Below are 14,534 nucleotides of genomic sequence, written 5' to 3' on the forward strand. Positions count from 1 at the left end.
TGTACACATACATCTATGTATGTGTGTCTGTAGTTGGTCTCCATTTCAGATGCCCTTACTAGCATATATTCCCACAGGGTGTGGGTTTTGGCACAACAGTGACAAACTCAAAAGCCAAGTAAGTCCAGTTGTTGTGGTATCAAAGCGTTTTTTTAGAGAGCATAATTAGTGAAGATCTGGTTTACCTCAAAGTCACAAAGCCTCTCTTCCTGAGTGCCTGGCCCACTGTCACAAATTAGCATGTTCCTGTAAGGCAGTTGATTGAAGCTTTGGTTCACACCTTGAAGAGTATGAAAATAAGTGTTCCAAGACCTCTGACACCAAATCCGTGTAAACCTGTTAAGTGCCATGTGTCCCAGGACTTAGAGTGTGTGAGTTGGTAACTCAGTACTTTGTTTACTTAGTGCCGTAGAAGCGCTGTGTGTACAGTGGAGGTGGGTGTGTTTTAGCTGGCCTCCTGTAGAGTCAGCCTTTAAACTGCTGTGAACTTTGTCATGACTTGAAGATAGACAAAAACTCTCTAAAGACATGTGTTTGTGCTCACTTCGGCAGCACCTATACTAAAATTGGAAGGATACAGAGAAGATTAGCCATGCCCCCTGCTCAAGGATGACACGCAAATTCGTGAAGTGTTCGTATTTTTTTTTAAAAAAGACATATGTTTGTTTTCCCCATTACAGAATGTGTGAGCTTAGTTTATCTTCTTTTGTATTTAGTCATAAACTCTGAAGCTGGCAGCTACGACCTAGGATCAGAAGGTGCATTTCACCTGGTAGAATTAGTGTTGCTGATTATGGGAAGCAGAGGTAGTAATGGAAAACGTTTTGCCTGGGTGGTTTCTATTTAGAAGAAAGAGATGATCATTCTTGAACATTAGTTTTATTTTGCTATTTCTTTAAACTATCTGATGTGCCACAAAATTACTTTAAGGGTATTTGTGTTTTATAAGAATTGTTTTAAGAGCATTCTCGATGAGATTAGTTGTAGCTATTTTTTAAAAACACAACTGGTTTTTAAAAATATGAGTATTTCTCTAAGCAAGTGTTTAAACTCTGAAGAGAAGGGAAGGTGGATGGAAGTTCTTTGGCTTTTGTATTTCTGTGATGTTAAATATAGGTCGGAACATCAACTGTGCAAGCCTGCTGTTTGAAGGAGAAGTATTGACCTCCGTGGCCCTCCTGAAGGGGCTCGTATTTTAAGTTGACTGTTTTATTGTAAATTAATCCATTCTAATTTTTAAAGACTTGATTGACTTTTCTCCTTGTTAAATAATTTTTAAAAATAAAAAACTGGAAGTTCTTTGCTTAACTGTAAAAAAAAAAAAAAAAGAAAATTAAAAACTGCAAGGGACCCAGACCCGGTGAGAGAGAGACTCAACCGCCTGGTCAGGTGGGCACTCCTGAGGCTGCAGAGCGGAAGAGACCACCAACTCTGCTCACCCCTGCCCACATCCCTGGCCCAAGAGGAAACTGTATAAGGCCTCTGGGCTCCCGTGGGGGAGGGCCCAGGAGCGGCAGGACCCCTGTGCATGAGACACCGCTGGAACCTGAAAGAAACAGACCGGATAAACAGTTCTCTGCACCCAAATCCCGTGGGAGGGAGAGCTAAACCTTCAGAGAGGCAGACAAGCCCGGGAAACCAGAAGTGACTGCTCCCTGCACACACATCTCGGACGCCAGAGGAAAAAGCCAAAGACCATCTGGAACCCTGGTGCACTGAAGTTCCCGGAAGGGGCGGCACAGGTCTTCCTGGTTGCTGCCGCTGCAGAGAGCCCGTGGGCAGCACCCCATGAGCGAACCTGAGCCTCGGGACCACAGGTAAGACCAAATTTTCTGCTGCAAGAAAGCTGCCTGGTGAACTCAAGACACAGGCCCACAGGAACAGCTGAAGACCTGTAGAGAGGAAAAACTACACGCCAGAAAGCAGAACACTCTGTCCCCATAACTGACTGAAAGAGAGGAAAACAGGTCTACAGCACTCCTGTCACACAGGCTTATAGGACAGTCTAGCCACTGTCAGAAATAGCGGAACAAAGTAACACTAGAGATAATCTGATGGCGAGAGGCAAGCCCAGGAACCCAAGCAACAGAAACCAAGACTACATGGCACCATCGGAGCCCAATTCTCCCATCAAAACAAACATGGAATATCCAAACACACCAGAAAAGCAAGATCTATTTTCAAAATCATATTTGATCATGATGCTGGAGGACTTCAAGAAAGACATGAAGAACTCCCTTAGACAACAAGTAGAAGCCTACAGAGAGGAATCGCAAAAATCCCTGAAAGAATTCCAGGAAAACACAATCAAACAGTTGAAGGAATTAAAAATGGAAATAGAAGCAATCAAGAAAGAACACATGGAAACAACCCTGGATATAGAAAACCAAAAGAAGAGACAAGGAGCTGTAGATACAAGCCTCACCAACAGAATTCAAGAGATGGAAGAGAGAATCTCAGGAGCAGAAGATTCCATAGAAATCATTGACTCAACTGTCAAAGATAATGTAAAGCGGAAAAAGCTACTGGTCCAAAACATACAGGAAATCCAGGACTCAATGAGAAGATCAAACCTAAGGATAATAGGTATAGAAGAGAGTGAAGACTCCCAGCTCAAAGGACCAGTAAATATCTTCAACAAAATCATAGAAGAAAACTTCCCTAACCTAAAAAAAGAGATACCCATAGGGATACAAGAAGCCTACAGAACTCCAAATAGATTGGACCAGAAAAGAAACACCTCCCGTCACATAATTGTCAAAACACCAAACGCACAAAATAAAGAAAGAATATTAAAAGCAGTAAGGGAAAAAGGTCAAGTAACATATAAAGGGAGACCTATCAGAATCACACCAGACTTCTCGCCAGAAACTATGAAGGCCAGAAAATCCTGGACTGATGTCATACAGACCCTAAGAGAACACAAATGCCAGCCCAGGTTACTGTATCCAGCAAAACTCTCAATTAACATTGATGGAGAAACCAAGATATTCCATGACAAAACCAAATTTACACAATATCTTTCTACAAATCCAGCACTACAAAGGATAATAAATGGTAAAGCCCAACATAAGGAGGCAAGCTATACCCTAGAAGAAGCAAGAAACTAATCGTCTTGGCAACAAAACAAAGAGAATGAAAGCACACAAACATAACCTCACATCCAAATATGAATATAAAGGGAAGCAATAATCACTATTCCTTAATATCTCTCAATATCAATGGCCTCAACTCCCCAATAAAAAGACATAGATTAACAAACTGGATACGCAATGAGGACCCTGCATTCTGCTGCCTACAGAAAACACACCTCAGAGACAAAGACAGACACTACCTCAGAGTGAAAGGCTGGAAAACAACTTTCCAAGCAAATGGTCAGAAGAAGCAAGCTGGAGTAGCCATTCTAATATCAAATAAAATCAATTTCCAACTAAAAGTCATCAAAAAAGATAAGGAAGGACACTTCATATTCATCAAAGGAAAAATCCACCAAGATGAACTCTCAATCCTAAATATCTATGCCCCAAATACAAGGGCACCTACATATGTAAAAGAAACCTTACTAAAGCTCAAAACACACATTGCACCTCACACAATAATAGTGGGAGACTTCAACACCCCACTCTCATCAATGGACAGATCATGGAAACAGAAATTAAACAGTGATGTCGACAGACTAAGAGAAGTCATGAGCCAAATGGACTTAACGGATATTTATAGAACATTCTATCCTAAAGCAAAAGGATATACCTTCTTCTCAGCTCCTCATGGTACTTTCTCCAAAATTGACCGTATAATTGGTCAAAAAACGGGCCTCAACAGGTACAGAAAGATAGAGATAATCCCATGCGTGCTATCGGACCACCACGGCCTAAAACTGGTCTTCAATAACAATAAGGGAAGAATGCCCACATATACGTGGAAATTGAACAATGCTCTACTCAATGATAACCTGGTCAAGGAAGAAATAAAGAAAGAAATTAAAAACTTTTTAGAATTTAATGAAAATGAAGATACAACATACCCAAACTTATGGGACACAATGAAAGCTGTGCTAAGAGGAAAACTCATAGCGCTGAGTGCCTGCAGAAAGAAACAGGAAAGAGCATATGTCAGCAGCTTGACAGCACACCTAAAAGCTCTAGAACAAAAAGAAGCAAATACACCCAGGAGGAGTAGAAGGCAGGAAATAATCAAACTCAGAGCTGAAATCAACCAAGTAGAAACAAAAAGGACCATAGAAAGAATCAACAGAACCAAAAGTTGGTTCTTTGAGAAAATCAACAAGATAGATAAACCCTTAGCCAGACTAACGAGAGGACACAGAGAGTGCGTCCAAATTAACAAAATTAGAAATGAAAAGGGAGACATAACTACAGATTCAGAGGAAATTCAAAAAATCATCAGATCTTACTATAAAAACCTATATTCAACAAAACTTGAAAATCTTCAGGAAATGGACAATTTCCTAGACAGATACCAGGTATCGAAGTTAAATCAGGAACAGATAAACCAGTTAAACAACCCCATAACTCCTAAAGAAATAGAAGCAGTCATTAAAGGTCTTCCAACCAAAAAGAGCCCAGGTCCAGACGGGTTTAGTGCAGAATTCTATCAAACCTTCATAGAAGACCTCATACCAATATTATCCAAACTATTCCACAAAATTGAAACAGATGGAGCACTACCGAATTCCTTCTACGAAGCCACAATTACTCTTATACCTAAACCACACAAAGACACAACAAAGAAAGAGAACTTCAGACCAATTTCCCTTATGAATATCGACGCAAAAATACTCAATAAAATTCTGGCAAACCGAATTCAAGAGCACATCAAAACAATCATCCACCATGATCAAGTAGGCTTCATCCCAGGCATGCAGGGATTGTTTAATATACGGAAAACCATCAACGTGATCCATCATATAAACAAACTGAAAGAACAAAACCACATGATCATTTCATTAGATGCTGAGAAAGCATTTGACAAAATTCAACACCCCTTCATGATAAAAGTCCTGGAAAGAATAGGAATTCAAGGCTCATACCTAAACATAGTAAAAGCAATATACAGCAAACCAGTCGCTAACATTAAACTAAATGGAGAGAAACTTGAAGCAATCCCACTAAAATCAGGGACTAGACAAGGCTGCCCACGCTCTCCCTACTTATTCAATATAGTTCTTGCAGTTCTAGCCAGAGCAATCAGACAACAAAAGGAGGTCAAGGGGATACAGATCGGAAAAAAAGAAGTCAAAATATCACTATTTGCAGATGATATGATAGTATATTTAAGTGATCCCAAAAGTTCCACCAGAGAACTACTAAAGCTGATAAACAACTTCAGCAAAGTGGCTGGGTATAAAATTAACTCAAATAAATCAGTTGCCTTCCTCTATACAAAAGAGAAACAAGCCGAGAAAGAAATTAGGGAAACGACACCCTTCATAATAGACCCAAATAATATAAAGTACCTTGGTGTGACTTTAACCAAGCAAGTAAAAGATCTGTACAATAAGAACTTCAAGACACTGAGGAAAGAAATTGAAGAAGACCTCAGAAGATGGAAAGATCTCCCATGCTCATGGATTGGCAGGATTAATATAGTAAAAATGGCCATTTTACCAAAAGCAATCTACAGATTCAATGCAATCCCCATCAAAATACCAATCCAATTCTTCAAAGAGTTAGAGAGAACAATTTGCAAATTCATCTGGAATAACAAAAAACCCAGGATAGCTAAAGCTATCCTCAACAATAAAAGGACTTCAGGGGGAATCACTATCCCTGAACTCAAGCAGTATTACAGAGCAATAGTGATAAAAACTGCATGGGATTGGTACAGAGACAGACAGATAGACCAATGGAATAGAATTGAAGACCCAGAAATGAACCCACACACCTATGGTCACTTGATTTTTGACAAAGGAGCCAAAACCATCCAATGGAAAAAAGATAGCATTTTCAGCAAATGGTGCTGGTTCAACTGGAGGGCAACATGTAGAAGAATGCAGATCGATCCATGCTTATCACCCTGTACAAAGCTTAAGTCCAAGTGGATCAAGGACCTCCACATCAAACCAGACACACTCAAACTAATAGAAGAAAAACTAGGGAAGCATCTGGAACACGTGGGCACTGGAAAAAATTTCCTGAACAAAACACCAATGGCTTATGCTCTAAGATCAAGAATCGACAAATGGGATCTCATAAAACTGCAAAGCTTCTGTAAGGCAAAGGACACGGTGGTTAGTACAAAACGGCAACCAACAGATTGGGAAAAGATCTTTACCAATCCTACAACAGATAGAGGCCTTATATCCAAAATATACAAAGAACTCAAGAAGTTAGACCGCAGGGAAACAAATAACCCTATTAAAAAATGGGGTTCAGAGCTAAAGAAAGAATTCACAGCTGAGGAATGCCGAATGGCTGAGAAACACCTAAAGAAATGTTCAACATCTTTAGTCATAAGGGAAATGCAAATCAAAACAACCCTGAGATTTCACCTCACACCAGTACGATTGCCTAAGATCAAAAACTCAGGTGACAGCAGATGCTGGCGAGGATGTGGAGAAAGAGGAACACTCCTCCATTGTTGGTGGGATTGCAGACTGGTAAAACCATTCTGGAAATCAGTCTGGAGGTTCCTCAGAAAATTGGACATTGAACTGCCTGAGGATCCAGCTATACCTCTCTTGGGCATATACCCAAAAGATGCCTCAACATATATAAGAGACACGTGCTCCACTATGTTCATCGCAGCCTTATTTATAATAGCCAGAAAATGGAAAGAACTGAGATGCCCTTCAACAGAGGAATGGATACAGAAAATGTGGTACATCTACACAATGGAATATTACTCAGCTATCAAAAACAACGAGTTTATGAAATTCGTAGGCAAATGGTTGGAACTGGAAAATATCATCCTGAGTGAGCTAACCCAATCACAGAAAGACATACATGGTATGCACTCATTGATAAGTGGCTATTAGCCCAAATGCTTGAATTACCCTAGATCCCTAGAACAAACGAAACTCAAGACGGATGATCAAAATGTGAATGCTTCACTCCTTCTTTAAATGAGGAAAAAGAATACCCTTGGCAGGGAAGGGAGAGGCAAAAATTAAAACAGAGACTGAAGGACCACCCAATCAGAGCCTGCCCCACATGTGGCCCATACATATACAGCCACCCAATTAGACAAGATGGATGAAGCAAAGAAGTGCAGACCGACAGGAGCCGGATGTAGATCGCTCCTGAGAGACACAGCCAGAATACAGCAAATACAGAGGCGAATGCCAGCAGCAAACCACTGAACTGAGAATAGGTCCCCCGTTGAAGGAATCAGAGAAAGAAATGGAAGAGCTTGAAGGGGCTCGAGACCCCAAAAGTACAACAATGTCAAGCAACCAGAGCTTCCAGGGACTAAGCCACTACCTAAAGAGTATATATGGACTGACCCTGGACTCTGACCCCATAGGTAGCAATGAATATCCTAGTAAGAGCACCAGTGGAAGGGGAAGCCCTGGGTCCTGCTAAGACTGAACCCCCAGTGAACTAGACTATGGGGGGAGGGCGGCAATGGGGGGAGGGTTGGGAGTGGAACACCCATAAGGAAGGGGAGGGGGGAGGGGGATTTTGCCCGGAAACCGGGAAAGGGAATAACACTTGAAATGTATATAACAAATACTCAAGTTAATAAAAAAAAAACTGCAAGGGAAAGTGGCCAAGTAACATGTAACGGTAGACCTATCAGAATTTAACCAGACTTCTCGACAGAAACTGTAAAGGCCAGAATATCATGGAAAGATGTCACCGAGACCCTAAGAGAATACAACACCCTTCATGCTAAAAGTCTTGGAAAGATCAGAATTTAAGGTCTATACCTAAATATAGTAAAAGCAACATACAGCAAACCAGTAGCCAACATCAAACTAAATGGAGAGAATCTTGAAGCAATCCCACTAAAATCAGGGATGACACAAGGCTACCCACTCTCTAATTATCTATTCAATATAGTACTTGAAGTCCTAGCCAGAGCAATTAGGCAACAAAATGAAGTCAAAGGGATGCAAACTGGAAAGAAAGAAGTCAAAATATCACTATTTGCAGATGATAATATGATGGTAATTCCACCAGAGAATACCTATGGCTGATAACCTCAGCAAAGTGGCCGGATATAAAATTAACTCAAACAATAAACAGGCTGAGAAAGAAATTAGGGAAATAACACCGCTCACAATAGTCACAGATAATATAAAATACCTTGGTGTGACTTAAACCAAGTAAGTGAATGATCTATATGACAAGAACTTCAAGTCTCTGAAGAAGGAAATCAAAGAAGATTTCAGAAGATGGCAAGATCTCCCATTCTCATGGACTGGTAGGATTAACATATTGAAAATGGCCATCTTACCAAAAGCAATGTACAGATTCATTGCAATCCCCATCAAAACTACAAAACAATTCTTCACAGATATGGAAAGAGCAATTCTTAATTTTATATGAAAAAAAAATCGCAGAATAGCCAAAACAATTCTCAACAATAAAAGATCTTCAGGGGGAATCACCATTCCTTAACACAACCTGTAGTCCTAAAAAATGGTGATTAAAAACCATATGGCATTCATATAGATAGGTTGATCTATGGAATCGAGTTGAAGATCCAGAAATAAACACGTATCAGTGGACACATGACAGCTTGGACAATGATACCAAAAGCATACAGGGAAGGCATAGTGCTAGTCTAACTGATGGTCTTTATGTAGAAGAAGAAAAATAGATAAAAATCCTGTACAAAAGCCAAGTCCATTTGGATCCAGGGAAGTCAACTTAAAACCAGCTATAATGAATCTAACAGAAGAGAAAGTGAGAAAGAGCCTCAAACTCATTGGCACAGGGGGAAGCTTCCTGAACAGATCACAAGTGGCTCAGGATCTAACATCAACAATTGATAGATGGAACCCATGAAACTGAAAAGTTTTTGAAGGGAAAAGACACTGTCAATAGGACAAATAGGCAGTGTATAGATTGAGAAAAAAAGTCACCAACCCGACATAAAATAGAGGGATCGATCTATCTATCTATCATCTATCTATCTATCTATCTATCTATCTATCTATCTATCTATCTATCTATCTATCTATCTGGAAGTTAACTTTCAAAAAAACCAAATAACACAATTAAAAATGGGGTACGGAGCTAATCAGAGAATCCATAACAGAAGAATATCAAATGACAAAGTAGCACTTAATTAAATGTTCAAAGTCATTAGTCATCAGGGAAATACAGATCAAAATGACCATGAGAGTCTACCTTACACCAATCAGAGTGGCTAAGATCAAAATATCAAATGATAGCACATGCTAGTGAGGATGCAGAGAAAGATAACCATTCTTCCATTGCTGGTGGGATTGCAAACTGGTACAACCACTCAGGAAATTAAGTTGGTGCTTCCTTAGAACATTGAAAATAGTACATCCAGAGTAAATGGGGAGGAGGAATAGGATAAGGAACTGTGAGAGGGGGTACCAAGAAGGGGTCAACATCTGGAATGTAAATAAAAAAGAAACATTTATATCAATTTCCATTTATTTCTCTCTTTTATCCTTAAAATAATTATATCAATTTCATATATTTCTCCCTTCTTTAGAAATTAATATGTCTGAGGACAAATATATCTTCTTTCTCTTTATAAAAATTAAATTAGTACCCTTTTTAATATTTAATTTCATTTAAATTCCCTTTTATTTACTGTCTAAGCTGATTCTCAAGTCAACATAGTCATGTGGTAAGCAAAAAAGCCCCACTATTTCTGGTGGAGTTCATATTGAAAGATACCAGTTCCTTAAGATAGTGTTAACGTCTTAGTTTATTTATTTTTTTTATAATTTTTTGATTGTGGAAGGCATGTATCCTTGTTTTGTGTCCTCTGTGGAGAAGTATTTTTCTGAGTTCAATGCATAACCGGGTCTTTTAGTATCTGAGTGATTAGCGGCCTATCCAAGGCAGCAATGAACAGCATTTGGGAAGACATGAGGCTGAAGTTTTAGCCCACTCCTTGGTGCGTTGTTTGATTTGGTTTGGGGGCGCAGCTGTGTCTAATCATACGCTATGTGCTCCAGAATTATGTTTGCCAAATGAGCATCTATTTTGCCCCATTCTAGAACCCTGTGCAACTTGGGGGGGAATAAAAGCACTCAGTTTTGCTAAGAAACCAATTCTCTCCACCTCTTAATCTTAAATGGGCAGTATTTATTTTCCGTTTAGGAATCTGAAATTATTTTAAAATGAGTTTTTGCTCCATGTTGGGTGGCTATATGTTCTTGAAATTTTTAATCCCAATACTAAGTTTCTATGCCATCTTTGACAACTTAGGTTCAGGATAAAAGACACACACAATATTCATATTTACAATAAGCCTTAAATAGCATAAAAGCTGGGCAGATACATGCCCTCTATTTTATTAAAATATATTTCCTACCAATTACCCCGTTATTACTTACTGTGTTTCGTCTGGGTTGTTCTTAACTCCAATTGGCCAGCCCTCAGTGGTACATTTTCATGACTCACCTAACCATGGTGAATTCTGTCACTTTCTTACTCCTATCCCTTGTATTTCTATTCTCATCTCCTAGCTGCTAGAACATAAACCCTGCCTATCTCCTTTCTACCCGGCTATCGGCTGTTGTCACCTTTATTCATCAAGCAAAAATATTTTTAGGGCAAGATCACATAATGTCACTTGAGTCTATGTGTGGACTCTCCTGTCTCTGGGGCAACCAGGTCTGCATTTTACATTACAATTACATAGCAAAAGACAAAACTCCAACAACACTGGTTCTAGTTAATGGTTAACTCCATGTTAACATTCATATTTTAACCAGGGCAATGCTTTACCATTCCTTAAGCCTGATCCACAGAAGGCTTTGCCATTCCCATAGATGTGAGATATTTGGGTCCCCAATATAGCCAGGTTCATATAAAAATCATATAAATTGTGGACTTTATCTTCTCCCTACAGGAAATAACCACATAGAAAGACAACCCTCATAATGGAAGAGAATCTTTGCCAGCTATACATACTATATGGAGCTTGTAACCAAATTATATACAAATTTCAAAAGCCCAAAAGCAAGAAAATAAATTACCTAGTTAAACTATGAGTATAGATCTTATAGTGGTCTGAATGACAGATAACTTCAAAGACTCTTGAACTTGCACACTTATTCCATCGATTCTAACTGTATAAGGACATCAGAGACAGACAGATATATCACAATGGTGCTATAAGGATTATTAAGAATGTATAAGAATTAAGTTAGACCCATGTGTATCATTCACGATAAGTATTCTCTGTATCTCTACCAACTGATGTCTCCAAATCCTGAACCTATTAGAGCCATGCATCTATCACCTAGCCTGGCCTTATGTGGAGTTAAATATTTACTCCTTCTATTCAAATAACTTGAAAACATTTTCTTACCCCAGAGTGTGCTGAAGCCAATAGACCATGCATCCCTGCATGAATCAGATAAAGTAATTCCTACATCGTTAACATCCCCACCTCAAACCCTTCAATCAGAAGTTCCTTGAATCAAACTACTATATGTATTGCAAACTGGTATCGCCAAAGTAAGACTTCTGCTTGCTACAAGCTGTCTGTTACCCATTGCCTCTAGGTAAAAGTGTAGTGTCCTCAGAAGAGCAAAGGAAAAGACATAATGGATATCTTATTCTAGATGCTCATTTAAAAAAAAAAAGCAAAAGGGAAAACAAAATGTTTCCTCTGCCCTGAAGCCAACTAATCCCATATGCATTGATTCCCAAGAATAACTTAGTTGAAAATCAAACCATAGGATTTAAAATAATATCTATAAACATTTAAAGGATTCAATGAATTAAAGAGGATACAAACACCCAAATGAATAAATTAAAAGGACAGGGCTAAGTTGATTGATGGTAAAGAAAATAACAATGGATGAATGAAATATAAAAGTCTTTTTATGGTATGAAAGTAGAATTAAATAAAGAAGTAGAAATGCTTTTACAAATCTAAACTCAAATGAAGCTGGAAAGGAAAATGTCAATAAGTCAAATTAAAACAAACTAGAATGCCTAACTAACAGAGTAGACCATGTGGAGGATAGAATATTGGAACTGAAAGAAAAAGTAGAAAATTTGTTTACTTAGTCAAAGAAAATAAAAATTTAAAAATATGTACATGACAGGACATACATGATATGTGTAACATCACACAAAGTCTGAATGCTAGAGAAATCGAATAAGATAATTCAAGTTACAGGTATAGACAAGAACTTTTTAAAAATAATTTTAAAAAATAATAATTTCAGTAGCACAGGAAATAGTACCAAAAATTTATGAATGGGACTATATAGAATTCAAGCATTTCTATACAATAATGGGGACAATTAACAGACAAAAACAGCTTATAGAATTGGAGAATTCCAAAATTTATAGAGATGTTGATATACCACTGTCAAATATTCATAATAAAATATTGTATTTTGTTCCCCCTTCTAAGTAGGACTGAAGCATCCACACTGTAGTTTTCCTTCTTCTTGAGCTTCACATGGTCTGTGAATTGTGTCATCGGTATTCTGAGCTTTTTGCCTAATATCCACTTACCAGTGAATACATATCATGTGTGTTCTTTTGCGACTGTGTTACCTCACTCAGTATATTTTTTAGTTTCATCCATTTGCCTGCGATTTTCATGAAGTCACTATATTTAATAGCTGCCTAGTACTCTATTTTATAAATGTACCACATTTTATATAACCCTTTATCTGTTGAGGGACCTCTTGGTTGTTTCCTTCTTCTAGCTATGATAAGGCTGTTATGAACATAGTAGAGCATGTGTCCTTTTTATTTATTGGAGCATCTTCTGGGTATATGCCCAGGAGAGGTTTAATAGGGTCCTCAGGTAGTGCTATGTCCAATTTTCTGTGGAACCTCCAGACTGATTTCCAGAGCATTTGTACCAGCTAGCAATCCCACCAGAAATGGAGGTGTTTTCCTCTTTCTCCACATCCTTGCCAGTATATGCTGTCACCTGAGTTTTTGATTTAGCCACTTTTGATCTTAACTTATTTTAATAGGGTCATTTTGTTCTCTGGAGTCTAATTTCTTGATTTCTTTATATATATTGGATATTAACCATCTATCAAAGGTAGGACTGGTAAAGTTTTTTCCCAATCTGTTTGTTACCATTTTGTCTTATTGACAGAGTCCTTTGCCTTATGAAAGCTTTCCAGTTTTCTAAGGTTCCATTTGTTGATTGTTGATCCTAGGGCATAAGTTATTGGTATTCTGTTAAGGAAATTTTCCCCGGTGCCAATGTGTTCGAGGCTCTTTTCTGCTTTTTCTTTTATTAAATTTAGTGTATCTGATTTTACGTGGAGGTCCTTTATCCACTTGGACTTGAGCTTTGTCCCAGAGATAAGAGTGGATCATTTTTTATTTTTCTACAGTGCTGACATTAGCTGACAAACCCAACAAAGGGAGCTGAGAACCTGTGGAGACCCTATCCAGAGGTTAGGCATGGTCCTTGTTTGAGGGATGGAGCCATGCACCCATCTCCAAAATTTTAACGCAGAATTGCTCCTGTCTAAAGGAGATACAGGGACAAAGTGTGGAGCAGAGACTGAAGGAAAGGCTCTTCACAGACTGCCCCACCTGGGGATCTACCCCATATGCAGACACCAAACCAGACACTGTTGCTGATGTCAAGAAGTACTGCTGATAGAATCCTGATATATTTGTCTCCTGAGAGGCTCTGCCAGAGCTTGACCAATACAGATGCTCGCAGCCAACCATCAAACTGAGCACAGGCACCCCAATGGAAGAGTTAGTGGGAGGATTGAAGAGCTGAAGGGGTTTGCATCTCCATAGGAAGAACAACAATATCAACCAACCAGAGGCCCCAGAGCTCCCAGGGACTAAACTACCAAACAATGAGTACACACGGAGGGACCCATGGCTCCAGCTACATATGAAGCAGATGATGGCTTTATCTAGCATTAATGGGAGAGGAGATCCTAGGTCCTGTGATGGCTTTATGCCCCAGTGTAGGGGAATGTTGGAGTGATGAGGCGGGAGTGGGTAGATGGGTGGGGGAGCATCCTCACAGAAGCAGTGGGAGAGGAATGTGTTAGGGGATTGGTGGAGGGAAAACTGGGAAAGGGAATAACATTTGAAATGTAAATAAATAAAATATCCAATAAAAATCGTTACATCTATGATGTGCTTTTGGATTCATAGATCATCATTGCTGTCACATTGTATTAGTCAAACATTTTATCAAAGAGTGCTTGTGTATATTTCTATCTGCTTTCTATTTGATCCATTTTTATAAAGCTGTACAAGTAAGAATATAGTAAAATAGTAAGAATCAATTGAGACCATTCAGATATATCAAAACTTAGATTATGTTCTATACAAACACAGTCTATACATACATGGGGTTTAAAAGAAGGGAGAAATGTAGTCTAAAAGGGGAAACAATGT

At 38.8% G+C, this 14,534-nt stretch overlaps 1 non-coding gene across 1 annotated transcript; it reads left to right on the forward strand.

The window, feature by feature from the left end:
* The first annotated feature begins 536 nt into the window (after window positions 1–536).
* Window positions 537–644, forward strand: LOC120095813 (U6 spliceosomal RNA). The gene has a single exon (XR_005491577.1). It is a non-coding gene; the product is annotated as a U6 spliceosomal RNA (small nuclear RNA).
* The last annotated feature ends 13,890 nt before the right edge of the window (window positions 645–14,534 follow it).

This window comes from Rattus norvegicus, chromosome 11, assembly GCF_036323735.1.
Source record: "Rattus norvegicus strain BN/NHsdMcwi chromosome 11, GRCr8, whole genome shotgun sequence".
Lineage (NCBI taxonomy): Eukaryota > Metazoa > Chordata > Mammalia > Rodentia > Muridae > Rattus > Rattus norvegicus.